At 36.2% G+C, this 25,836-nt stretch overlaps 7 non-coding genes across 7 annotated transcripts; all 7 read right to left on the reverse strand.

The window, feature by feature from the left end:
* Positions 1-231: 231 nt before the first annotated feature.
* Positions 232-313, reverse strand: TRNAN-GUU. The gene has a single exon. It is a non-coding gene; the product is annotated as a tRNA-Asn (tRNA).
* Positions 314-1,132: 819 nt separating this feature from the next.
* TRNAS-GCU lies at positions 1,133-1,214 on the reverse strand. The gene has a single exon. It is a non-coding gene; the product is annotated as a tRNA-Ser (tRNA).
* Positions 1,215-4,574: 3,360 nt separating this feature from the next.
* Positions 4,575-4,656, reverse strand: TRNAS-GCU. The gene has a single exon. It is a non-coding gene; the product is annotated as a tRNA-Ser (tRNA).
* A 114-nt stretch (positions 4,657-4,770) lies between these two features.
* Positions 4,771-4,852, reverse strand: TRNAS-GCU. The gene has a single exon. It is a non-coding gene; the product is annotated as a tRNA-Ser (tRNA).
* A 40-nt stretch (positions 4,853-4,892) lies between these two features.
* TRNAS-GCU lies at positions 4,893-4,974 on the reverse strand. The gene has a single exon. It is a non-coding gene; the product is annotated as a tRNA-Ser (tRNA).
* A 111-nt stretch (positions 4,975-5,085) lies between these two features.
* Positions 5,086-5,167, reverse strand: TRNAG-GCC. The gene has a single exon. It is a non-coding gene; the product is annotated as a tRNA-Gly (tRNA).
* Positions 5,168-5,445: 278 nt separating this feature from the next.
* TRNAS-GCU lies at positions 5,446-5,527 on the reverse strand. Its single transcript has one exon. It is a non-coding gene; the product is annotated as a tRNA-Ser (tRNA).
* Positions 5,528-25,836: the final 20,309 nt, after the last annotated feature.

Raw genomic sequence — 25,836 nt, forward strand, 5'->3', positions numbered from 1 at the left:
CATTAAAATTTTATTTCACGTCGCCTGAGAGATTCAAACTATCGCAGGGAAACCCCATGTACTTAGCAGGCACACGCCTTAACCACTCGGCCACATCGACATGTGTCCTTTGTAGTAGAGGTCTAAGTTATACAAAAATTTGGAAGTTAAACGTTTTCTAATAGATTTAAAAAAAAATAAAAGAAAAGAAATACAAATATCAGATTAACTCGGCATTAAAATTTTATTTCACGTCGCCTGAGAGATTTGAACTCTCGCGGGGAAACCCCATGTACTTAACAGGCACACGCTTTAACCACTCGGCCAAAGCGACATATGTCCTTTGTAGTAGAGGTCTAAGCTATACAAAAATTTGAAAGTTAAACTTTTTCTAATAGATTTTAAAAAAAATAAAAGAAAAGAAATACAAATATCTCATTAACACAGTATTAAAATTTTATTTCACATCGCCTAAGAGATTCGAACTATTGCGGGGAAACCCCATGTACTTACTAGTTACACGCCTTAACAACTCAGCCAAAGCCACACGTGTCTATTGTAGTAGAGATCATTAAAATTTTATTTCACGTTGCCTGATAGATTCAAACTATCGCGGGGAAACCCCATGTACTTAGCACGGACATGCCTTAACCACTCGGCCAAAGCAATACATGTCCTTTGTAGTACAGGTCTAAGCTATACAAAAATTTGAAAGTTAAACTTTTTCTAATAGATTTTGAAAAAAAGAAAAGAAAAAAAAATAAATATCTAACTAATAGATTTAAAAAAAAAATAAAAGAAAAAAAAAATCTAATTAACTCGGCATTAAAATTTTATTTCACGTCGCTTGAGAGATTCGAACTCTCGCAGGGAAACCCCATGAAATTTGCAAGCAAGCGACACTTATCTTCTGTAGTAGAGGTCATTAAAATTTTATTTCACGTCGCCTGAGAGATTCAAACTATCGCGGGGAAACCCCATGTACTTAGCACGGACATGCCTTAACCACTCGGCCAAAGCAACACATGTCCATTGTAGTAGAGGTCTAAGCTATACAAAAATTTGAAAGTTAAACTTTTTCTAATAGATTTTAGAAAATATAAAAGAAAAACAAACAAATATCTAATTAACTCGGCATTAAAATTTTATTTCACGTCGCCTGAGAGATTCGAACTCTCGCGGGGAAACCCCATGTACTTAGCAGGCACACGCCTTAACCACTCGGCCAAAGCGACACATGTCCTTTGTAGTAGAGGTCTAAGCTATACAAAAATTTGAAAGTTAAACTTTTTCTAATAGATTTTTAAAAAAATAAAAGAAAAGAAATACAAATATCTCATTAACACAGCATTACAATTTTATTTCACATCGCCTAAGAGATTCGAACTATTGCGGGGAAACCCCATGCTAAGAGATTCGAACTATTGCGGGGAAACCCCATGTACTTAGTAGTTACACGCGGGGAAACCCCATGCTAAGAGATTCGAACTATTGCGGGGAAACCCCATGTACTTAGTAGTTACACGCCTTAACCACTCAGCCAAAGCCACACGTGTCTTTTGTGGTAGAGGTCATTAAAATTTTATTTCACGTTGCCTGATAGATTCAAACTATCGCGGGGAAACCCCATGTACTTAGCACGGACATGCCTTAACCACTCGGCCAAAGCAATACATGTCCTTTGTAGTACAGGTCTAAGCTATACAAAAATTTGAAAGTTAAACTTTTTCTAATAGATTTTTAAAAAAAGAAAAGAAAAAAAAATAAATATCTAATTTGCCGATTTTAAAAAAAAAGAAAAGAAAAAAAAAATAAATATCTAATTAGCTCGGCATTAAAATTTTATTTCACGTCGCATGAGAGATTCGAACTATCGTAAAAAAAGAAAAGAAAAAAAAATAAATATCTAATTTGCCGATTTTAAAAAAAAAAGAAAAGAAAAAAAAATATTTCACGTCGCCTGAGAGATTCGAACTACCGCGGGGAAACCCAATGTACTTTTCAGGCACACACCTTAACCACTCGGGCACAACGACACGTGTCTTTTGTAGTAGAGGTCTAAGTTATACAAAAATTTGAAAGTTAAAACTTTTTCTTACAGATTTTAAAAAAAAATAAAAGAAAAAAAATTCTAATAGATTTAAAAAAAATAAAAGANCCTTAACCACTCGGTCAAAGCAACACATGTCCTTTGTAGTAGAGGTCTAAGGTATACAANCGCCTTAACCACTCGGCCACATCGACATGTGTCCTTTGTAGTAGAGGTCTAAGTTATACAAAAATTTGGAAGTTAAACGTTTTCTAATAGATTTAAAAAAATAATAATAGAAAAAAAAATACAAATATGTNCAACACGTATTTTTTGTAGTAGAGGTCATTAAAATTTTATTTCACGTCGCCAGAGAGATTCAAACTATCGCGGGGAAACCCCCTCGACTTAGCACGGACATGCCTTAACCACTCGGCCAAAGCAACACATGTCCTTTGTAGTAGAGGTCTAAGCTATACAAAAATTTGAAAGTTATACTTTTTCTAATAGATTTTAAAAAAAATAAAAGAAAAAAAATACAAATATCTAATTAACACGGCATTAAAATTTTATTTCACGTCGCCTTAGAGATTCGAACTATCACGGGGAAACCCCATATACTTAGCAGGCACACGCCTTAACCACTCGGCCAAAGCAACACGTATTCTTTGTAGTAGAGGTCATTAAAATTTTATTTCACGTCGCCTGAGAGATTCAAACTATCGCGGGGAAACCCCATGTACTTAGCACGGACATGCCTTAACAACTCGGCCTAAGCAACACATGTCCTTTGTAGTAGAGGTCTAAGCTATACAAAAATTTGAAAGTTATAATTTTTCTAATAGATTTAAAAAAAAACAAATATCTAATTAACTCGGCATTAAAATTTTATTTCACTTCGTCTAAGAGATTCGAACTATCGCAGGGAAACCCCATGTACTTAGCAGGCACACGCCTTAACCACTCGGCCACATCGACATGTGTCCTTTGTAGTAGAGGTCTAAGTTATACAAAAATTTGGAAGTTAAACGTTTTCTAATAGATTTAAAAAAAAAATAAAAGAAAAAAAATACAAATATTTAATTAACTCCGCATTAAAATTTTATTTCACGTCGCGTGAGAGATTCGAACTATCGCGGCGAAAGCCCATGAAATTTGCAGGCAAGCGACACTTATCTTTTGTAGTAGAGGTCATTAAAATTTTATTTCACGTCGCCTGAGAGATTCAAACTATCGCGGGGAAACCCCATGTACTTAGCACGGACATGCCTTAACCACTCGGCCAAAGCAACACATGTCCTTTGTAGTAGAGGTCTAAGCTATACAAAAATTTGAAAGTTAAACTTTTTCTAATAGATTTTAAAAAAAATAAAAGAAAAAAAATACAAATATCTAATTAACACGGCATTAAAATTTTATTTCACGTCGCCTTAGAGATTCAAACTATCACGGGGAAACACCATATACTTAGCAGGCACACGCCTTAACCACTCGGCCAAAGCGACACGTATCCTTTGTAGTAGAGGTCATTAAAATTTTATTTCACGTCGCCTGAGAGATTCAAACTATCGCGGGGAAACCCCATGTACTTAGCACGGACATGCCTTAACCACTCGGCCAAAGCAACACATGTCCTTTGTAGTAGAGGTCTAAGCTATACAAAAATTTGAAAGTTAAACTTTTTCTAATAGATTTTAAAAAAAATAAAAGAAAAAAAATACAAATATCTAATTAACACGGCATTAAAATTTTATTTCACGTCGCCTTAGAGATTCAAACTATCACGGGGAAACACCATATACTTAGCAGGCACACGCCTTAACCACTCGGCCAAAGCGACACATGTCCTTTGTAGTAGAGGTCTAAGCTATACAAAAATTTGAAAGTTAAACTTTTTCTAATAGATTTTAAAAAAAATAAAAGAAAAGAAATACAAATATCTCATTAACGCAGCATTAAAATTTTATTTCACATCGCCTAAGAGATTCGAACTATTGCGGGGAAACCCCATGTACTTAGTAGTTACACGCCTTAAGCACTCAGCCAAAGCCACACGTGTCTTTTGTAGTAGAGGTCATTAAAATTTTATTTCACGTTGCCTGATAGATTCAAACTATCGCGGGGAAACCCCATGTACTTAGCACGGACATGCCTTAACCACTCGGCCAAAGCAATACATGTCCTTTGTAGTACAGGTCTAAGCTATACAAAAATTTGAAAGTTAAACTTTTTCTAATAGATTTTTAAAAAAAGAAAAGAAAAAAAAATAAATATCTAATTTGCCGATTTTTAAAAAAAAGAAAAGAAAAAAAAATAAATATCTAATTAGCTCGGCATTAAAATTTTATTTCACGTCGCCTGAGAGATTCGAACTATCGCAGGGAAACCCAATGTACTTATCAGGCACACGCCTTAACCACTCGAGCACAGCAACACGTGTCCTTTGTAGTAGAGGTCTAAGTTATACAAAAATTTGAAAGTTAAAACTTTTTCTTACAGATTTTAAAAAAAATAAAAGAAAAAAAAAACAAAAATCTAATTAACTCGGCATTAAAATTTTATTTCTCGTCGCTTGAGAGATTCGAACTCTCGCGGGGAAACCCCATGTACTTAGCAGGCACACGCCTTAACCACTCGGCCAAAGCGACACATATTTTTGGCAATAGAGGTCTAAGCTATACAAAAATTTGAAAGTCAAACGTTCTCATTAACAAATACAATAAATACAAATCTACGAGAAATGAGAAAAAAAAAATTAAAATCGTCGCCTGAGAGATTCGAACTCTCGCGGGGAAACCCCATATACTTAGCAGGCACACGCCTTAACCACTCGGCCAAAGCAACACGTATTTTTTGTAGTAGAGGTCATTAAAATTTTATTTCACGTCGCCTGAGAGATTCAAACTATCGCGGGGAAACCCCATGTACTTAGCAGGCACACGCCTTAACCACTCGGCCAAAGCGACACATGTCCTTTGTAGTAGAGGTCTAAGCTATACAAAAATTTGAAAGTTAAACGTTTTCTGATAGATTTTAAAAAAAATAAAAGAAAAAAAAATACAAATATCTAATTTTAGCGTCGCTTGAGAGATTCGAACTCTCGCGGGGAAACCCCATGTACTTGGCAGGCACACGCCTTAACCACTCGCCCAAAGCAACACGTGTCCTTTGTAGTAGAGGTCATTAAATTTTATTTCATGTCGCCTGAGAGATTCAAACTATCGCGGGGAAACCCCATGTACTTAGCAGGCACATGCCTTAACCACTCGACCAAAGCAAGACATGTCCTTTGTAGTAGAGGTCACATGTCCTTTGTAGTAGAGGTCTAAGCTATACAAAAATTTGAAAGTTAAACGTTTTCTAATAGATTTTAAAAAAAATAAAAGAAAAAAAAATACAAATATCTAATTAACTCGGCATTAAAATTTTATATTTCACGTGGCCTAAGAGATTCGAACCATCGCAGGGAAACCCCATGTACTTAGCAGGCACACGCCTTAACCACTCGGCCAAAGCGACACATGTCCTTTGTAGTAGAGATCTAAGTTATACAAAAATTTGAAAGTTAACTTTTTCTAATAGATTTTTAAAATAATAAAAGAAAAGAAAAAATACAAATAACTTATTAATTCAACATTAACATTTTATTTGGCACACGCCTTTAACCACTCAGCCAAAGAGACACATGTTATTTGTAGCAGAGGTCTAAGCTATACAAAAATTTGAAAGTTAAACTTTCTCTAATACATTTTCAAAAACAATAAAAGAAGAAAAATTACTTGCTATGACTAAAAAAAGAAGTAACTGTTAAAATTAGTGCAACTTATTGTTAGGTGGAATTAGTCGACTTGTTAAGCCACTCATCGAATAAGGAGGAATAGTTTATTTTGGGTTTTGTAGGAGCTATGTATAGGATTTATTTTTGTGTAAATAGGAGCCTCCCTTGAGTGAAACAAACACACAGTAAACAGTTTATTATTTCAGTTGTACCTGTATTATTTTGTTTGAGTAATAATAATTTCATACGTATTCCCACCTTTGAGCGTGAGATATTGTGATCATTGGTATCAGAGCCAAGTTGATACGGTTTGATATTATTACTCAATCAGATGAATGGTGGAGGTGCTTCTATGGGCGTAGCTATGGAAAAACTTGTTGGCAATAACTATAGTTATTGGAAGTTATGCATGGAAGCTTATCTACCCGGGCAAGATTTGTTGGATTTAATTGAAGGTGATGACACAGACATTCCAGCAGATACTCCACAGAATGCAAAATTACGCCAACAATGGAAGATCAAATGTGGAAAAGCTTTATTTACCTTGCGAAGCAGATACTCCACAGAATGCAAAATTACGCAACAATGGAAGATCAAATGTGGAAAAGCTATATTTACCTTGCGAAATTTGATGAGCAAGGAGTATATTGATCATGTTCATCATTTAAAGTCACCCAAGAAAGTGTGGGAAACCCTTCAAAAGTTGTTCACTAAGAAAAATATAGCTCAATTGCAATTTCTAGAGAATGAACTGGCTGTAGTAACTCAAGGTAATTTTTCTATTGAAGAATATTTCTTGAAAGTGAAAAATCTATGTTTTGAAATTTCAGAATTAGATGATGAGGAGCTAGTGAGTGATGTTCGATTACGGCGTTATCTTATTCATGGATTACGAAAAGAATTTATACCTTTTGTTTCCTCAGTACAAGGGTGGGCAAATCAGCCTATGGTAATTAAACTGGAGAATCTTCTTTCAAATCACGAAGCCTTGGTTAAGCAAATGACCAGCGGCAACGAGTTTTCCCCAAAGTTAGAAGATGTGTTGTATGTCAAAGATCAAAGGAGAAAATTTTCATTCAAAGCCTTCATCAAGTAATGTGAATCAATTCAGAAGTGAGCAGTCTTCAAAGAAGCCATTTAAAGCTTGCTACAGGTGTGGAAAACTTGGCCATTTTAAACGAGATTTTCAAGTGAAAGTGGTGTGTCATCGTTGCGGAAAGCCATGCCATATTAAGCCAAATTGCCAAGTTAAAATGCAGGAATTAAAAGCAAATGTTGTACACGTAAGAAAAAATTCTTTAGATCCAATTTGGGAATACTGCTTAACTAGTGAGGTTCTTGACCCGCCAACAAACGTTGTACATCAAGATGATGTTTCTACAAAAGATGCCAATTATGCCGCCCCTAGTGACCCTTCTGTTTATTTCACGGCCTTAGATTTGGGATTCGACGAAAATGATGATTTCGAGCTAAACTTTGGCGATCTTGACGGTCTTTTCCTTCCCTATGAGGCTAAAGATTTCCTCATCTCCGAATATTTGGATCAAACTACGATTTCCTCATCTCCGGGAATTGGAATAAGGTGTAATTTTAAGGATATTCAAGAAGTTTGGTAGTCATGGGAGTTTGATCCAACAAATTGGTAGTTTGATCAAAATCTTCGGAGATGAGGAAATCGTTAGCCTCATAGGGAAGGAACAGACCGTCAAGATCGCCAAAGGTTAGCTCGAAATCATCATTTTCATCGAATCCCAAGTCCAAGGCCGTGAAATAAACAGAAGGGTCACTAGGGGCGGCATAATTGGCATCTTCTGTAGAAACATGATCTTGATGTACAACGTTTGTTGGCTGGTCAAGAACCTCACTGGTTAAGCAGTATTCCCAAATTAGATCTAAAGAATTTTTTCTTACGTGTACAACATTTCCTTCTGATTCTTGTATTTTGACTCGGCAATTTGGCTTAATATGGCCTCGCTTTCCGCAATGATGACACACCACTTTCACCTGACAATCTCGTTTAAAATGGCTAGGTTTTCCACACATGTAACAAACTTTAAATGGCTTTTTTGACGACTGCTAACTTCTGAATTGATTCACATTACTTGATGAAGGCTTTGAATGAAAATTTTGTCTCATTTGATCTTTGACATACAACGCATCTTTTGACTTTGGGGAAAACTTGTTGCTGCTGGTCATTTGCTTAACCAAGGCTTCCTGATTTGAAAGAAGATTGTCCAGTTCAATTACCGTAGGCTGATTTGCCCACCCTGTATTGAGGAAACAAAAGACATAAATTCTTTTTGTAATCCACGAATAAGATAACGCCGTAATGAGCATCACTTACTGGCTCCTCAGCATCTAATTTTGAAATTTCAGAACATAGATTTTTCACTTTCAATAAATATTCGTGAATAGAAAAATTACCTTGAGTTACCACAGCCAGTTCATTCTCTAGAAATTGCATCGAGCTGTATTTTTCTTAGTGAACAACTTTTGAAGGGTTTCCCACACTTGCTTGGGTGACTTTAAATCACGAACATGATCAATATACTCCTTGCTAATCAAAGTTTGCAAGGTAAATAAGGCTTTTCCACATTTGATCTTCCATTGGCGTAATTTTGCATTCTGTGGAGTATCTGCTGGAATTTCTGTGTCATCACCTTCAATTAAATCCAACAAATCTTGTCTCTGTAGATAAGCTTCCATACATTGTTGGGTTTTATGTCCTAAAACTCATAGTTTGTAAACAAAAACATATTCTCTTTTCAATAAAGTTATTATTGTTGTTTATTCAGTAAAGATTGTTATTGAATAAAGTGAACTTTACGATCATTAATCTAAATCAAATAAACTAAGAACACTCTGGCTATAGTATGATTACTTGAACTATATGTAGAGACATAAGAGTGGATCAAGTTCAAGTATATAGTCAAAATGATCTATAGTATAAGGATAAGGCTGAGTACCTTATTCTGGGGACACTATGGATGCGGCCCACTTTTGTATATGATATAAACAATGTGATCACTAAATTGTACATGTGGAGACATGTGAGTGGGGGCGTCCTATGCAATGAGTATTGCATAAGATCGGACCATGAAGAAAACCACTCTCACTTTATAATGTCGTTTACTGTTGAGACTGATTTTCTTTTCATTCGATAACCTAGGTAACTCGGTTTTAATCCTGAGCTAACCATGAACTCCTGTTTATTCGGAATTATCCTTAGATTTGCATGGGTGAGAGTGGCTCTAGTTCGCCGACTCAACAGGCCTCCCATTTCAGGGGTAAGACTGGGTGAATGGCTGGGGACGTGGGGTGCAAGACGGAATTCACTCCTACCCACTTTTAGGGATAGAAGAAAGGTAGTTCCCTTAAGCACTGACTCCAGGTCTTGAACAAGGGGCCCCACCCTCTCATTGGCCTGAGAGGGATTCGGTTTACTGGTTGGACCACAAACCAATTGTTTATTAGAGGATCAGTGAGACATAAGGAACAAGAAGTAACTTCAGGGGTAAAACGGTAAATTGACCCAGCTCTAGTTACGAACAACCTGTGAAGGATCGACTTACTAATCATGGTTATATCAGATGGACAGAAATATATCTATAGTGAGGGGAGTGCAACTACTAGGCTATAGTGGAGTGTCCTAGTAGTTAACGAATGTTGGTTAACCAGGTTAATGAGTTTAATCGGTTAATCTTGAATCGTTGGAGCCCATGATCTATAGGTCCATTAGGTCCCTCTGCTAGCTCATATCGGACTAAACCATAGAACAGTGTGACGAGTGAGTTCGAAGTGTTCGAATTCAAATTAGGGAATATGCGCTACATATATACGATACATTTAACCGGATTTTTGTTTTATTTACGAATTTAACCGGAATTGATTGGGATTGACATCTGAATTAATATTAAATATTAATTAATCATTTAAATTTTATTTTAATTTGAAATTCATTATTCAAATTAATTGTTGAATTAAAACGAAGAAAGTCAAAATGTTGACTTCATTTAATCGAAAAATCCATGTTAGTTTTTTCTCTTGAATTCTCCATACGAAACCTCTGCAATAAACTTGATGCATATCCTTTTTGAGACCGAAAATAACCATCGTCACATTTCTTAATTTCTAAACCCAGAAAACAATCAGCTTCACCTAATATTTTCATTTCAAAACGAACAGACAAGGCATCTTGAAGACTACTGATTTCAACACTATCATCACTAGTAATAATCATATTATCAACATAAAGTAAGAACAAGGTGCATCCAGTTGTTGTTTTCTTAACAAATAAGCTCGGATCAACACATGAAGACTTAAAACCACAAAAATTAAGATATTGAGCAATCTTACCAAACCAAGCATGAGGAGCTTGTTTGAGTCTATATAATGCCGATCCAACTCTCCGTAAAAGAAAACATTTTTCACATCAAGTTGCCATAATTTCCAGCCTTTACTAGCAGCTAAAGAGATGATTGTCAGTAATGTTATCATCCTTGTGACCGGACTAAAAGTCTCGTCATAGTCTCGACCATATTGCTAAGAGAACCCACGAGCAACAAGGTGAGCTTTGTGTCTATCAATTCTACCATCAGCTTTTTTCTTCACCTTGTAAACCCACTTGCAAGTAATTAGATCGGCATCATGAGGCTTTGGTACAAGCTCCCACGTGTCATTTTTTCGGAGTGCTTAAATTTCTTCCATCATTGCATTTTTCCATTCCAAAATTCCTTTAGCTTCACTGTACAACCTCGGCTCATTTTCACTTGTATCTCCCATAAAAAAACATGACAAAATAGAAAATTGATTAATGTCAACTACAAAATCAGACAAATGACCTGGTAACTTCTGTCTTTGAGAATTTTTTCTTGTGGCAACTTCAATATTTGTAGTGGTTTCTCTATTCTCTTCGGCTTGAATGTCTGTCGCAATTGGAAATTTTTTTCTCCCTAATGTAGACTCATTAGGAAAAAGTGTAACAGTAGTTGTATTTTTGTTGTTATCTGCATCATCTCTATAACTTGAAATTTCATCAAACACCACATCACGAGACACAATAACCATCTTTGTTTCCAAATCCATACACCTCCAACCCTTTCTATGAGTATCATAGCCAACAAAAATGCATTTTTTGGCCTTTGGGTCAACTTTAGTTCGATTATGTTTCAGTACACCAAAAAATACGAAAATAACTCACATTGGGTTCATGATGATAAATCAGTTCGAATGGTGATGATTCTGTCCTTGGCCATGGACGTAGTCGATTTACAACATGGCAAGCTATTTGAAAAGATGATGCCCATAACTCTCTTGGAAGACTCCTCTCATGCAGCCAAGACAAGCAAACTGATGTAAGATTAGCTAATTTACGCTCAGCCACCCCATTTTGTTGCAGGGTTTCTGGACAAGTCAGTTGACGCTGAATCCCATGCTCCTTACAGTATTCCATAAAATCATTTGAAAGATATTCCCCACCATTATCCGTGCGCAAGCACTTGATTTTCAATTCAAATTCTTTTTCTACAGCATGCTTAAACTGAATAAATTTTGAAAAAGCTTCGCTTTTGTGTTCTAAGAAGTATACCCAACTAAAGCGAGAGAAATCATCCACAAACACAATGTAATGAAAGTCGGAATAGCTTGTTGTTCATGTCGGTCCCAAAAGATTAGAATGAATCAATTCTAATACCTTTGAAGCTTACTCCTTGAGCTTGTGAAAGGAAGACGATGAGACTTGCCATATTGGCGGCCTGGACAAATCTCATCATGCTGAATATCTTAAAAGACAGGAACACCATCAAGAAGTTGTTTTGTGGATATTTTCTACAACCACTGGAAACCCACATGACCCAACCGAGCATGCCAAAGAGTTGAGCTTGCATTATGACCAACTTTCTTGATATATTCATCACTAGCTGATAAAACATACAAAGATTCTTTTCTTTTTCCACAAACATGATATGAGCAGCAACATGTTTCACATTAGATAATATTTGAACATCTTTAGAACAAAAAAGAACATACCTTCCTGAATCTGTTATTTGTGATACAGAAGCAAGGTTTTTTTTCAAACCCGGAACATGATAAACGTCCTTGAGTAGAACACTCCCATCATTCAAATCTCCTTCTTTCGTCACAGGATGCATTGAATTATCGGCTGTCATAATGACCTTCTTTTGAAAATGTGGATGAACATCTGATAGAAGAGTTTCGTTTCCAGTTGCATGATGAGAACAACCAGAATCAACGATCCATTCTTCATCGTAGTCTATAAAGGCATGAGCACTTGCAGAACCACCATCTTGATGTACAACCGAGGTCACACTTGTTGGCTGGTCAAGAACCTCAGTAGTTAAGCAGTATTCCCAAATTGGATCTAAAGAATTTTTTCTTACGTGTACAACATTTGCTTCTGATTCCTGCATTTTGACTCGGCAATTTGGCTTACTATGACCTGACTTTCTGCAACGATGAGACACCACTTTCACCTGAAAATCTCGTTTAAAATGTCCAGGTTTTCCGCACCTGTAGCAAGCTTTAAATGGCTTCTTTGACGACTCCTCACTTCTGAATTGATTCCCATTGCTAGATGAAGGTTTTGAATGAAAATTCTGTCTCCTTTGATCTTTGACATACAACACATCTTCTGACTTTCCGCAACGATCGTTGCTGCTAGTCATTTGCTTAATCAAGGCTTCTTGATTGGAAAGAAGATTCTCCAATTCAGTTCAATTACTGTACGCTGATTTGCCCACCCTTGTATTGAGGAAACAAAGGGCATACATTCTTTTCGTAATTCACGAATAAGATAACGCCGTAATCGAGCATCACTCACTGACTCCTCAGCATCTAATTCTGAAATTTCAGAACATAGATTTTTCACTTTTAAGAAATATTCTTCAATAGAAAAATTGCCTTGAGTTACCACAGCCAATTCATTCTCTAGAAATTGCAATCGAGCTGTATTTTTCTTGGTGAACAACTTTGGAAGGATTTCCCATACTTGCTTTGGTGACTTTAAATCACGAACATGAACAATATATTCCTTGCTAATAAGAGTTCGCAAGGTAAATAAGGCTTTTCCACATTTGATCTTCCATTTTCGGCGTAATTTAGCATTTTGTGGAGTGTCGGCTAGAATTTCTGTGTCATCACCTTCGATTAAATCTCACAGATCTTGTCCCTATAGATAACCTTCCATACATAACTTCCAATAATTGTAATTATTGCCCACAAGCTTTTCCATAACTATACCCATAGAAGCACTTCCACCATTCATCTCGTTGAGTAATAATTTCATTATCAACTTGGCTCTGATACCAACTGTCAAATTATCTCACGCTCAAAGGTGTGAATAAATATGAAATTATGTAATACACGGACAACTGAAATAATGAACTGTTTACTGTGGCTTGTGTTTTACTAAGCTCAGCCCTCCTATTTAAACAAAAATAAATCCTATTTATAGCTCCAACAAAAACTCTACTGAAATAAACTATTCCTCCTAATTTTTCAAGGAGGCTCTTGTTAGCTTCAAGAGGGCTTGTGAGCTGCAACCTACTGACGTGAGGCCGCATTTTAGAGCTAGGAACTACTTGTATGTTCTTGGAAAATACAAAGAAGCAAAGGAAGAGTTTCTGTTGGCATTGGAGGTGGCGGAGGCCGGTGGAAATCAGTGGGAATATTTGCTTCTATTCTTTGTCCTACACATTCTAGAGCTTTGAAACTGGTGGGAGTGCTTTATTTGGAGTAAGGGAATATAGGGCTGCCGTTAAGGCCTTGTAAGAGGGCGTATTCATGAAACCAGATTATGTTGATGCTCACTGTGATTGTAGATGCTTTGTATAATTTGGGTGGACTTCGCGTGGACTTGGAGTTGTTTCTCGCTATTCTTGCTCCCATTTGCATAGCTCCCCTTGAAAAGAGAATGCGGGTAGCATGCGATGCCCTTGTATGGCAACCTGTGAACGATTGTGACACTTAGATCATAAAATTTGATGCAGTCAGGTATATCAAATTGTTGAGGGCCATATATGTTCCTAGTCAAGGATCCAGTGAGATAATGGAAGTCCATGGGCAGACATACGGTTGCACCAAGTTGAATGTTTTCATAATCTCGAAGTTAGAAATAATCTTGCACTCATGGAGGCTGTAAAAATTAGTGCAACTTATTGTTACATAGAATTGGTAAGTTGTTAAGCCATTAATAATTAATTTGAGTAGAGTTTTTGTAGGAACTATTTATAGGATTTATTTATTTTTTAAAATAGGAAGTTGTTAAGCCATTCATCCTTCTGAATAGTTTATTTGAGTAGAGTTTTAGTAGGAGCTATTTATCGGATTTATTTTTGTTTAAATAGGAGCCCTACGTTTAGTAAAACACAAGTCACAGTAAACAGTTATATGTTTGTAATTGTTCCATAGGAAAGGAAATCCCAAAATTCTTCACATTCTACAAATTCTTACGTGCTATGACTCAAACACAAGACTAACTTTGTTGAGATTTTCTTGAAAGAAAATCAGAAAGAAATTGAGAAAAGAGAGTTTGAGGCCATTGGAAAAGGATCCGAAATAAAATGTAAGCATAAAGAGTAAAAATATCATATTTCTAGTTTTTAAGGAACTTTCTAAATTTTTAATTACTTATTGAGAAGAATTTCAAGGTGGTTATAAGAAGGGAAAAAAATGACCAATATTTTTAGAATTTTTTTAGAGTTTTGAAAAAATAAAAATTAAATAAAATAATAAAAATGAGAAATTACAAAAATGCCACCAAAGTTTCTCTTCATTGCGAAAATGAAATTGAAAAAAAAATGTGCAATTTGGTTTGGATGCAAACTTCATCTATAAATAAAAAATTATAAGAAATTATAGCCCATGTTTTAAGACAAGAATATGGGGTGAGAATTCCTAAAACTTGAGTTTGAAGTTTTTAGATTATTAGTATTTATTGTATCTTGTAAATTTGAGGGTTATGGTTAATCATTTTCTCTCCTACCCACTCGTGTATATTTCATATGAGATTTTCAGCAAGTTTGGTGAAGGAATGGGGGCTTGATAAGGTTTAAAACTTCCCAACCAAAAAAAAGTTTTCTGGCTTTATTTTGACAAAGAATATGTTTTTCGACAAACTTTAGAGGTTACAATTCGATCTACAAACCACAAAACGATATGAAATTGGCCACTACTTCTTTGAAAGCTCATCTAAAACGTATTGGGAAGAAATTGAGTCCATTCAAGGTCCATATACAGCTTTACAAGGGCAAAATTAGAGGTAATATAATGAGAAAAATCATTATATTCCAGCAACTCAACCCAGAGTCAAAGGTAGTCATATGTTACCTTTCTATATATATATATATATATATATATATTTTTTTTTTTTTTAATCAATTTGGATCACCCATTCTCATAAATTTTTTTATTGTTCCTAAAACTGGACTCAAAGATGGATCTAAGAAAAAAAAAATGGGAGCAAGTTGAATGCGGAAAGCTTGAGAATTGAGGACCCAAACCTCAACATGGAGGAAAGTAACCATCTTTGACTTTTCTTAAGAAATACTTAACAAAATCATTTTGATTTGAGTAGGAATATTAAGGCAATTATGAACTAAGGGAACATGAAAGACACTGAGAACCATAAGTTAAGACCCCAAACCGAGTGATTTACTAAGGATTCAAATAACGTTAATATAACCCACAAAATGAACTCTGCTACACATAAAATTTTAATGCTAAGTATATTATAGAATGTTAAAGATTATACATGAAACTTTGTGGTCATTAGACAAGGTTAAGTAGCTAAACCAAGTAATAGTGTAAAATGACCATAATGCCTCTAAGGGAACTTACCTTCGGTTGATGACCCAAATGACCTCCAAATGTTATGCAATAGTAAGAGATGCCTTATTCCATTATTTCTAAGGACCATATTAAGTTTTAGAATCATTGGATCATGTTTGGGGCTCGAACCAAGTTTAGGATGCTAAATGACTAAAATGCCCCTAGAGTAACGTACCATCTGTTCATGACCTAAATAGTATGATATTTTAATAAGACTAAGGTGAAATTTTAAGAATATTAAAAAAAAAAATTAGTAATCATTGAAATTTGTTTAGGTGCTAAACCAAAAATAAGGGTAAAATGATCCTAAAGACCCCTACATGCCTAAGCATTAGTTTATGGATCAAATGAGATTTTATAATATAACCTATTTTCAAGGATATAAGGTGATATGCAAGATTTAAAATTTATTGGAGTTTGTTTAGGGGAGAACCAAGAATAAGTACAAAACAACCCAAATGCCCTACCTGCCTAAGCCAGGGTGACCAAATGAGCTCCAAAAGATCTAAGATTTTATATATGTTTTACCAAATGAACTCCAAAAGATTTAAGATTTTATATATGTTATATTTCAATTATATAAGAGGTTAAGAAAGTCATCAAGGTCATGGGAGCGTGTATAGGGGCTAAACCAAGAATTATAGATCAAATGACCAAAATACTTTGACAACTGTAAACTATTTCAAGTTACAAACGGCCTCCAAATAACCTTAGGTTTTAAATAAGACCTATATATAAGGACATGAAAAGCTATTCAAGAGTTAAGGAGTTTGAAATACGTTAAGATTTTAAAACAAAAAATATAAAAATAAATGACCAAAATACCCCTGTAAGGATTCTAAGATGTTTTCGAGACCCTAGAAAACAAGCACCCTTGTAAGTGACATATGCAAGTTTCCAAGTACATTAAAACGTGGTTGGGCTATAAGCCAAGACTTAAGAGAAACTACTAACTACCCCTAAAGGCCCACAGTAAGAATCCATGGTTTTACTTAATTACCTAAGAAACGTGATTTATAAAGATTTAGGTAAAGGAAGAGAATGAACTCTTCATCCACCCATCGGAAGCATTAGAAACCATTTTAATTTTATAAAAAATTAAAAGAAAATAATAACTATGAGAGTAAAAGCTCTACTTTTGCACAAACCTTAGCTTGCAAAACTTGAAGTATTCCAACATAGAAGTTTTTTCATAGTGGCCCTATATGTCTAGCAAATTTTGGCAAAATCTAGTAAGGATATGAGCAAGATAGGAACATTACACTTCATGCCCTAAAGTTATCATGACATTAAAGAATGTTAGGTAATAGAATCATGTCTAAAGTGACCCATGACCTCCCACCATACGGTGCTTCCTGCGGCATGTTTTGCATCATATTTTTCTTTACAGGATGTTAGGTTCAAGCCTCATGTTTTCCCTCACCTAGATGAGATGCCATACACTATTTTAGGGGATCCCTAGCCACTATTCTTATAGGATGTCACGTCCATATTTTGCACTGATCATGTGACCTTCTCGAACTTTCATGGTGAATGATCTAAGGGCACATTCAAAATAGCTACTAGTTTGACTTCATGACCTGGCTCATTATCCAATTATCCAAGAAACAAAGATAAGTCCTTGGTTAGCACAAAAAGAGTATAAACCCTAAACCCTAGGCAAATTTATTTTTCCCTCTGATTTTTTCCCCATGAATTATGAAGCAAACAAAGATATACCTATCATTTTTGAAAATGGTCAAAACCTCAGTAGATGTACATAAGGGGTACAATTACATTATGAATGATTAACATGAATGCTTGCATGAAATATCCAAAAGATAAGGAGGACTAGACAACTATCTAGGAATGTTTTGCCTTAGCAAAGATAATGGAAAGTATTATCAAGTAGAGGACTAGATAAAGAAGAGAATTTGATAGATGAATCATACAAGTTATTACCTTTTATGGATCAAATGTTGTATGGACTAGCATGGAAGGTACATGCACATTATTAATTTTTGAATGAATATTCAGGATATAATCAAATCACTATATGTCTGGTGCATAAAAAAATAAAAAATATAGAATTTTTACTTTTAGAAGGATGTCATTCAGCTGTGTAATGCTTTAGCAGCCTTTCAAAAAATGTATGATGACGATTTTGACCAAAATATAGAAATATTCATGTGTGACTTCCCGAGTTATAGGGAATCGTTTGAGCTTTTAGAATGATGCCATTTGGATGTGTAAAGCTTGAACAACTTCCTAAGATGGGCGATCTTTACCAGCGTGATACAGAAAATTGTGGAAGTATTTATGGATGACTTCTCAATTAATGGAGAATCATTTTAACTTATTTAGGAATAGTGTTTCAGAAGTGCGTAGAGAAACATTTGATGCCCAACCGGAAGAAATGTCATTTCATGGTAACAAAAGGTATGTTTTAGGACGGTGAATAAAGCCAAGACTGAAATAATTGAAAAGTTAAAACCTCCTGATTCAAGATGTTAAACATAAAGTCGTGTACACTCTCTCAAAAGGTACAATGTTAAACATAAAGTCGCCATATGATATCATCGGCAAACAAACATACTGGCACAAATGTCCAATCATGAAATAGAAAATATTCTAGAAAAAGAGAGGATTAGGGGGTGAAACGAGACACTCCAAAACTCTCAAAATTTCTTAGATTTCTACTTCTCAACTCCCGTTTCTCCCTCGTACCTAAGCAAGTTTTCTCCTTGCCAAACCAATGGCACCTAAGTCAAAATCAAAGAGTCCACCTAGAAAGTCTGCTCATGCTAAAGTAGAAGAGACCCAACCCCCATTCAAGTGCAAATGCCTCGAGGCACCCTAGATCAAACCTCTTCGGAAGAATCATCTATGTAGCGACCCTAAATTTTCACATACTCAGAGTCGCTACTAGCGTCTCATGCTCATCTCTAATACGGAAATATAACTCTTATATGAACAATATTTATAACTTAAACTTCGAAAAATACTTAAAACAACTTCTTCTCTGAAAAACACAGCCATGATTTTACCTGTTCAAATACGAAATATTAAAATTTAGATAAAATAAAAAATAAATACAAAATAATTTAAAATAATGAAATGCAAAACAAATTATTGTAAATTAACATTAGGAATTTAAATATTAGTCTACCCTATGCACGTGTCATAGTCTCTGCTCGCGATGTCGCCGTCCTCCGTACAAGTGCGCCTTACCTTTACCTGAAAAATGATGTGGCACACGACCTAATTATTTCAAACAATACACACTAAGTGGCCCCACTATAGGAGCCATGCAAATGCTAACACATGCAATCATGATTTAGAAACCTATCTCTAAACATCATAAGGGTGGCCTCGAGTCTCGGATAAATTGGATGTGTAGTACTTCCCTACACACGACTCACACGTGCGAGTGTGAATCCCCAGGGCGCTCGCACACCCCCTGGACCCTCTGATCAAGCTAATCTGTAGCGATGTCCGGAGGTCAGCAGAACCCCATAGTATCAAGCCCCTCATGAACATCCTCATCTGTGTGNTAGAGAAACATTTGATGCCCAACCGGAAGAAATGTCATTTCATGGTAACAAAAGGTATGTTTTAGGACGGTGAATAAAGCCAAGACTGAAATAATTGAAAAGTTAAAACCTCCTGATTCAAGATGTTAAACATAAAGTCGTGTACACTCTCTCAAAAGGTACAATGTTAAACATAAAGTCGCCATATGATATCATCGGCAAACAAACATACTGGCACAAATGTCCAATCATGAAATAGAAAATATTCTAGAAAAAGAGAGGATTAGGGGGTGAAACGAGACACTCCAAAACTCTCAAAATTTCTTAGATTTCTACTTCTCAACTCCCGTTTCTCCCTCGTACCTAAGCAAGTTTTCTCCTTGCCAAACCAATGGCACCTAAGTCAAAATCAAAGAGTCCACCTAGAAAGTCTGCTCATGCTAAAGTAGAAGAGACCCAACCCCCATTCAAGTGCAAATGCCTCGAGGCACCCTAGATCAAACCTCTTCGGAAGAATCATCTATGTAGCGANTAACATGTATGTCATGCATCGAAACATAAATAACGTACATTTAACATACATCACAACACGTCATACTCATACATTATCATAATTCAAACAATCTTTAGCATATCCTATAGTAAGGTCACTTACCCGATTTAGCTTATACGGGTGTCACCAATTTATCCTTAATAAAAGTTCGATTTTGCCCTTTGCCCTTTGTATCAAAGCCAACCTATATGAATCCATGACATCAATTTCACGTTCAATTCTGTAACTCTTACCATTGTTCTAGACTTCATGCGAGCACTAAAAACTTTACATGGATAAAGTCTTAGAACGTTATAATATACATCTAAATATATACACATATTATATATATATATATATATATATATATATATATATATATATATATATTCTATTTATATTAAGATTTCATTTTCTATTTTTTATTTGGAGGGACTACTTTCTTGACTTGATATTCTTTAGGTACTATATTTTATCTCAACTTTTGTTCAAAGATATTATTCATCAATTTTTTATCATTCTTACTTAATCATAGGTAAATTTCAATCTATTCTTACTCACAACCCTTCCTTTTGATTGTTCTCTTTATGTATTTTCTTTTTATTTTTATTTATATTTTAGCCTTCTCTATCTTTTCTTTTAGGTTTTTTCTTGCTCTCCTTATTTTTTTTTCTTTTTCTTCTCTGTAATTTCTTTTCTTTCTTTCCTTTTTATTTCTTTTTGATTTTGTTAACGGTACCATGACTTCTCTCTAATCTTTTATTTGTATTTTTTCTATGACTTCTCTCTAATATTTTTTCTATGACTTCTCTCTAATCTTTTATTTGTATTTTTTCTTCTACGTTACTTATTCTAATTAATTATCTTTTCAAATCTTTCCTTTCTTTTGTCTCTATTTTTTTTTTCTTCCTTTCATTTTAAATTAAAAGACGTATAAATTTTCTTTCCAAATCTTTCCTTTCTATTATCCGTATTTTCCTTCTTATGAATTGTTTCCAAATTTTCCTCCTTATCTGTACATTTAAATTGACTCCTTTGGTAAGATTCTAATTTCAATTTCAAATCTAAATAAATTGCAAAGACTCTTTTAGTATGTCTGCTAAGGTAGATCTGTCTACTAACCGTTTCAAATCGTCAACACTGCACCAATTTCACTTATTCTCTTCTTCGAATATGACATCTCTACTTACACGAATTTTCTCATGTTGCGGATCATACAACTTGTGTGCCTCGGTCCCATCCAATATGCCAAAATATATACCATCTTTTGGCTTCTGTCATCAAGCTTTTTGATATTTGACTTTGTTGTCTTAATATGTGCTGTACAACTTAAGACTCTTAGGTACTCGAAGTGAGGTGTCTTGTCGAACCATGCTTCATAGGGGGTGTGAGTGTCTAGCGCCTTTGTCGGTAAATGGTTTAGAAGATAAAGCGCATGTCGTATTGCCTCGCACCAAAAAATTGTCGGGACTTGCATGCTCAGATACTAAGCTTCTTATAGTGTTCATTATGGTGCGGTTTCTTCTTGCGAACAAGCAGACTGTTACAGAGTTCACTACTCTAGAAGAAGAGGGAAACGCAACTGACCTAGAAAGTGCCCCTACAACAACGCCAGCAAATCTACACATATCATCAATAGTGACACCGAAAGGCATTATAGACTGTCTAGAACAAGAGAGCTCAGGCGATAGCACAAGAGAATCCACAATAGAGGATGGACCAAAGAAGTTTCGTTCTCTTGCTGAAATTTATGCGAATACACTTGAAGAAGAATTGGATCCCAATGAGTTAGTGTTGCTTGCAGTCAAGAAGTCGACAACCTACTGTGAGGCCGCAATTGAGACGATGTGGCAAGAGGTCATGTAAAAAGAGATTGAAGCCATTGAGAAGAACAAAACGTGGGCACTAACTAACTTACCATCCGGACATAAGCCTATTTGTTTGAAGTGGGTGTTTAATTTAAAAAGAATAGTGAAGGAAATGTGATCAAGCATAAAGGAAGACTTGTGGCGAAGGGATACGTGCAACAACAAGGAGTTGATCTTCGATTATTTTTCCTCCGTCAAAGGATTTCCTCTCACAAGGCGAATTGCTCAGTCAAAAGACATCATATATTGCCCAACCCGAAGCATTCGTCATTAAAGCCGAAGAGCACAAAGTGTACAAAGATGTAGAAATAAAAGCTCGCTCTGATACTAATTTGTTAAAATGACACTCACGAAACTGTGAAGGAGATGTCGAGAGGGGAGAGACAAGGAGACAAAGAATTCTAAAAAACGTTTTTCTATTTGTGTGTACTTTTTTGTTCTCTACCATTTTACTCCTCTACTTTTATCCATGAAAATAAATTAATTTATAGGTTTTCTAAACACTAAAAATGGCTATCCATAAATCCACCCTAAAAATGGCTATTTGAACCCACCCTAAAAATGGCTATCCATAAACCCACCTTTCCTCCAATAATTAACGGCCATTTTCTTTTTTTGGTGGGACGGTTCGACTCAATTTCAAAAACTTACTAAAATTAACAAAATTAAAATACTTTTCCTCTTTATTCCAACAAAACTCCCCATAAACTTTGCTATATTGAATGATTCCACATGCCCTTTATTCCAACAAAACTCCCCATAAACTTTGCTATATTCAATGATTCCACATGCCCTGTTTTCGTTTTCTCAAGCTCAGTCATGGTTTCTTCAATTTTCTCTCATTGTCCTCGAGCGCTAGTCCTTTTCTGATGAGACTTCATTTGGAGCTTCTCAAGAATAGCCCATTTGAGACACCAACTCCTCATTTCTCCCGTTCTCAGCCACGCTCGACTCAGACGTCATAGCTTCGTTCAATTTACTCAATCCCTTCGCAAGTCCACAACGACATTTTCAACTTCCATTTTTGCTTCCTCCATTTCGGCTTTATCACTAGTGAGTATCTCAATCGTGTGTCGTAAATTCACTGCCTCCTGTTGGACTCGATTCAGGTTCAAGTCGAGTGAGTCTCTCTGTTGAGTCAGCATCTCTATATCTTTCTCCTCCCTCACTAGCTCGTCCACGAGAGCATCAATCTCCATTAACAAGTCATTCTCTTTCTCCACACCTTCTTCAACTTTCTTCACAAGTTCAAAGATTACTTCCCATTCTCTTCCTTCTCCAGTTTGAGATACAAGGAACTCTCACTCAGCTCAGCAATTTCCTTCTCTAACCTTTCAACCTTCATTTCTAACTCTTTCTTTTCTTCTTCCATTTTCTCTTCCATTCTCATCCTCTTTCTTCTTTCTTCCTCAAATTGCCTTTCCGACCATTGGAGCTATCTCTCTTCGAGCTCGGGCTCTTTGTTATCCAATTGTTCATCTTTCTTCAATTTTCTCGTCTCCACTATCAGGATTTCGCCACATCCGCTGTGTGTCACCTCATTGTCAATAGTTTCCACCTCCTCACGACTATCGCCATCGTCTTTCGCGCCGTCGTGTTCTTTTGTGTTCAGCTCTTCATTTTGGGCCATCAAGAGTGTAATGACCGGGCTAACTCGATGACTCTAAAAAGACGGGTAAATTTTTCAACAAAATAAAAGAACCAAAACTTAAAACATATCAAGTAAAATAAAGTTTATACAAAGTATTTTAAAACACAACACAATAGTTAAAACACAAGTTAAGGGACGACACAAAAGGGTTGAAGGACGACGGGTGAGGTTTGTCTATGGCACCTGCTCCAGAGTCTGCTCCCGACCTCGACCAGCTCCTTATTTCCTGAAAAAAATGGAGAATAAGGAATGAGTACAAGACTCAGTAAGCAGCCTACTTGTAGGCTCTTAATCGTGTTCTTGATATGCTAGGGTACCACACTTTTTGTTTTCTTGTCTTGTTCTTGTTCTTGTCGTAAGTTCTTGTTATGTTTCTTAATCTGTTCTCCAAGACACTCCCCTTAAGATTTACATAAACTTGTCAACCTGTGTCTGAGGCTTCATACGTTCCAAGCGACACAGTCTTAATACCTACGCTCAAGGCTTCTTACGTTTCAAGCAGCGTAGTCTAAGTCATACACATGACGTACTGTGGAAGGTCTTAGGAGATTCTTAATTCATGGCTAGGGTAACTTACTCTCTTCTTGCTCCATTGTGGCCATAGATTCTCCCCATGATAGACCATAAAGGTCACGTGATCGATACATGCATGAACATGGCATAGACCATAAAGGTCACATAATCTAACATAGACCATACAGGTCACGTGATAGNCCTGAAAAAAATGGAGAATAAGGAATGAGTACAAGACTCAGTAAGCAGCCTACTTGTAGGCTCTTAATCGTGTTCTTGATATGCTAGGGTACCACACTTTTTGTTTTCTTGTCTTGTTCTTGTTCTTGTCGTAAGTTCTTGTTATGTTTCTTAATCTGTTCTCCAAGACACTCCCCTTAAGATTTACATAAACTTGTCAACCTGTGTCTGAGGCTTCATACGTTCCAAGCGACACAGTCTTAATACCTACGCTCAAGGCTTCTTACGTTTCAAGCAGCGTAGTCTAAGTCATACACATGACGTACTGTGGAAGGTCTTAGGAGATTCTTAATTCATGGCTAGGGTAACTTACTCTCTTCTTGCTCCATTGTGGCCATAGATTCTCCCCATGATAGACCATAAAGGTCACGTGATCGATACATGCATGAACATGGCATAGACCATAAAGGTCACATAATCTAACATAGACCATACAGGTCACGTGATAGGTGCATACATGAACATGGCATCCTGAAAATCATAACATGGCGCAGGGCATCTCAATCTAGGTGAGGGGAATGAGGCCAAACATGACATCCTGCAAAGCAAACACGTTACNCACACTTTTTGTTTTCTTGTCTTGTTCTTGTTCTTGTCGTAAGTTCTTGTTATGTTTCTTAATCTGTTCTCCAAGACACTCCCCTTAAGATTTACATAAACTTGTCAACCTGTGTCTGAGGCTTCATACGTTCCAAGCGACACAGTCTTAATACCTACGCTCAAGGCTTCTTACGTTTCAAGCAGCGTAGTCTAAGTCATACACATGACGTACTGTGGAAGGTCTTAGGAGATTCTTAATTCATGGCTAGGGTAACTTACTCTCTTCTTGCTCCATTGTGGCCATAGATTCTCCCCATGATAGACCATAAAGGTCACGTGATCGATACATGCATGAACATGGCATAGACCATAAAGGTCACATAATCTAACATAGACCATACAGGTCACGTGATAGGTGCATACATGAACATGGCATCCTGAAAATCATAACATGGCGCAGGGCATCTCAATCTAGGTGAGGGGAATGAGGCCAAACATGACATCCTGCAAAGCAAACACGTTACAGGGCATCCCACCTAGAAGAGGAAAAAGGCCTCCTTAAAAAGCACCGCATGGTGGGAGTTATGGGCCACAATTAGACATGCTTAGAGTAATACCTAGCATTCTTGAATTTTGAGTCTTGAAGACTTTGGTNACATAAACTTGTCAACCTGTGTCTGAGGCTTCATACGTTCCAAGCGACACAGTCTTAATACCTACGCTCAAGGCTTCTTACGTTTCAAGCAGCGTAGTCTAAGTCATACACATGACGTACTGTGGAANCCTTATAGGATATGGCTGGTGATTTGGAGCATATTTAGACCTTGAGCTAGGATATGACTTCTTGTTTCGTTTTCAGAAACTAACCCTTAGAGGTTGTCATGTCATATATCGTGTTTTAGTCCTGAAAACACTTTCAAAGTAACCCTTAGTTTTCTCCCCATGAGTGCATAGGTGACATTATCACAAACATGGCATCCTGCTAGCATATCGTGTTGCAGGGCATCTCGTTTAGGTGAGGAAAATAATAAGTCCATCATGGCAACCTGCTCGTGGTACATATAGCAGGGCATCTCACCTAAAAAGGAATAGGAATCTCGTAGCACACTTCGTGATGGGAGATAATGGTTACTCCGAGCATGGATCCTAGCAACTTGTTAAGCATACCATCTACATTAACCTAGGTGTTTCCTTGTATTCTTGGTGATCCTAGGTTTATGCATAACGTCTTGGGTCAAGCTTGGAACTTAAAGGTTCTTCTTAGGAATAGCCCAACGTAACCTTGTGCACTTAGAATCTTATTAGCAACCAAGGGTACCTATGGGGAATCTCTTATCTCATGGGTACC

Source organism: Cucurbita pepo, chromosome LG13 (assembly GCF_002806865.2).
Source record: "Cucurbita pepo subsp. pepo cultivar mu-cu-16 chromosome LG13, ASM280686v2, whole genome shotgun sequence".
NCBI lineage: Eukaryota > Viridiplantae > Streptophyta > Magnoliopsida > Cucurbitales > Cucurbitaceae > Cucurbita > Cucurbita pepo.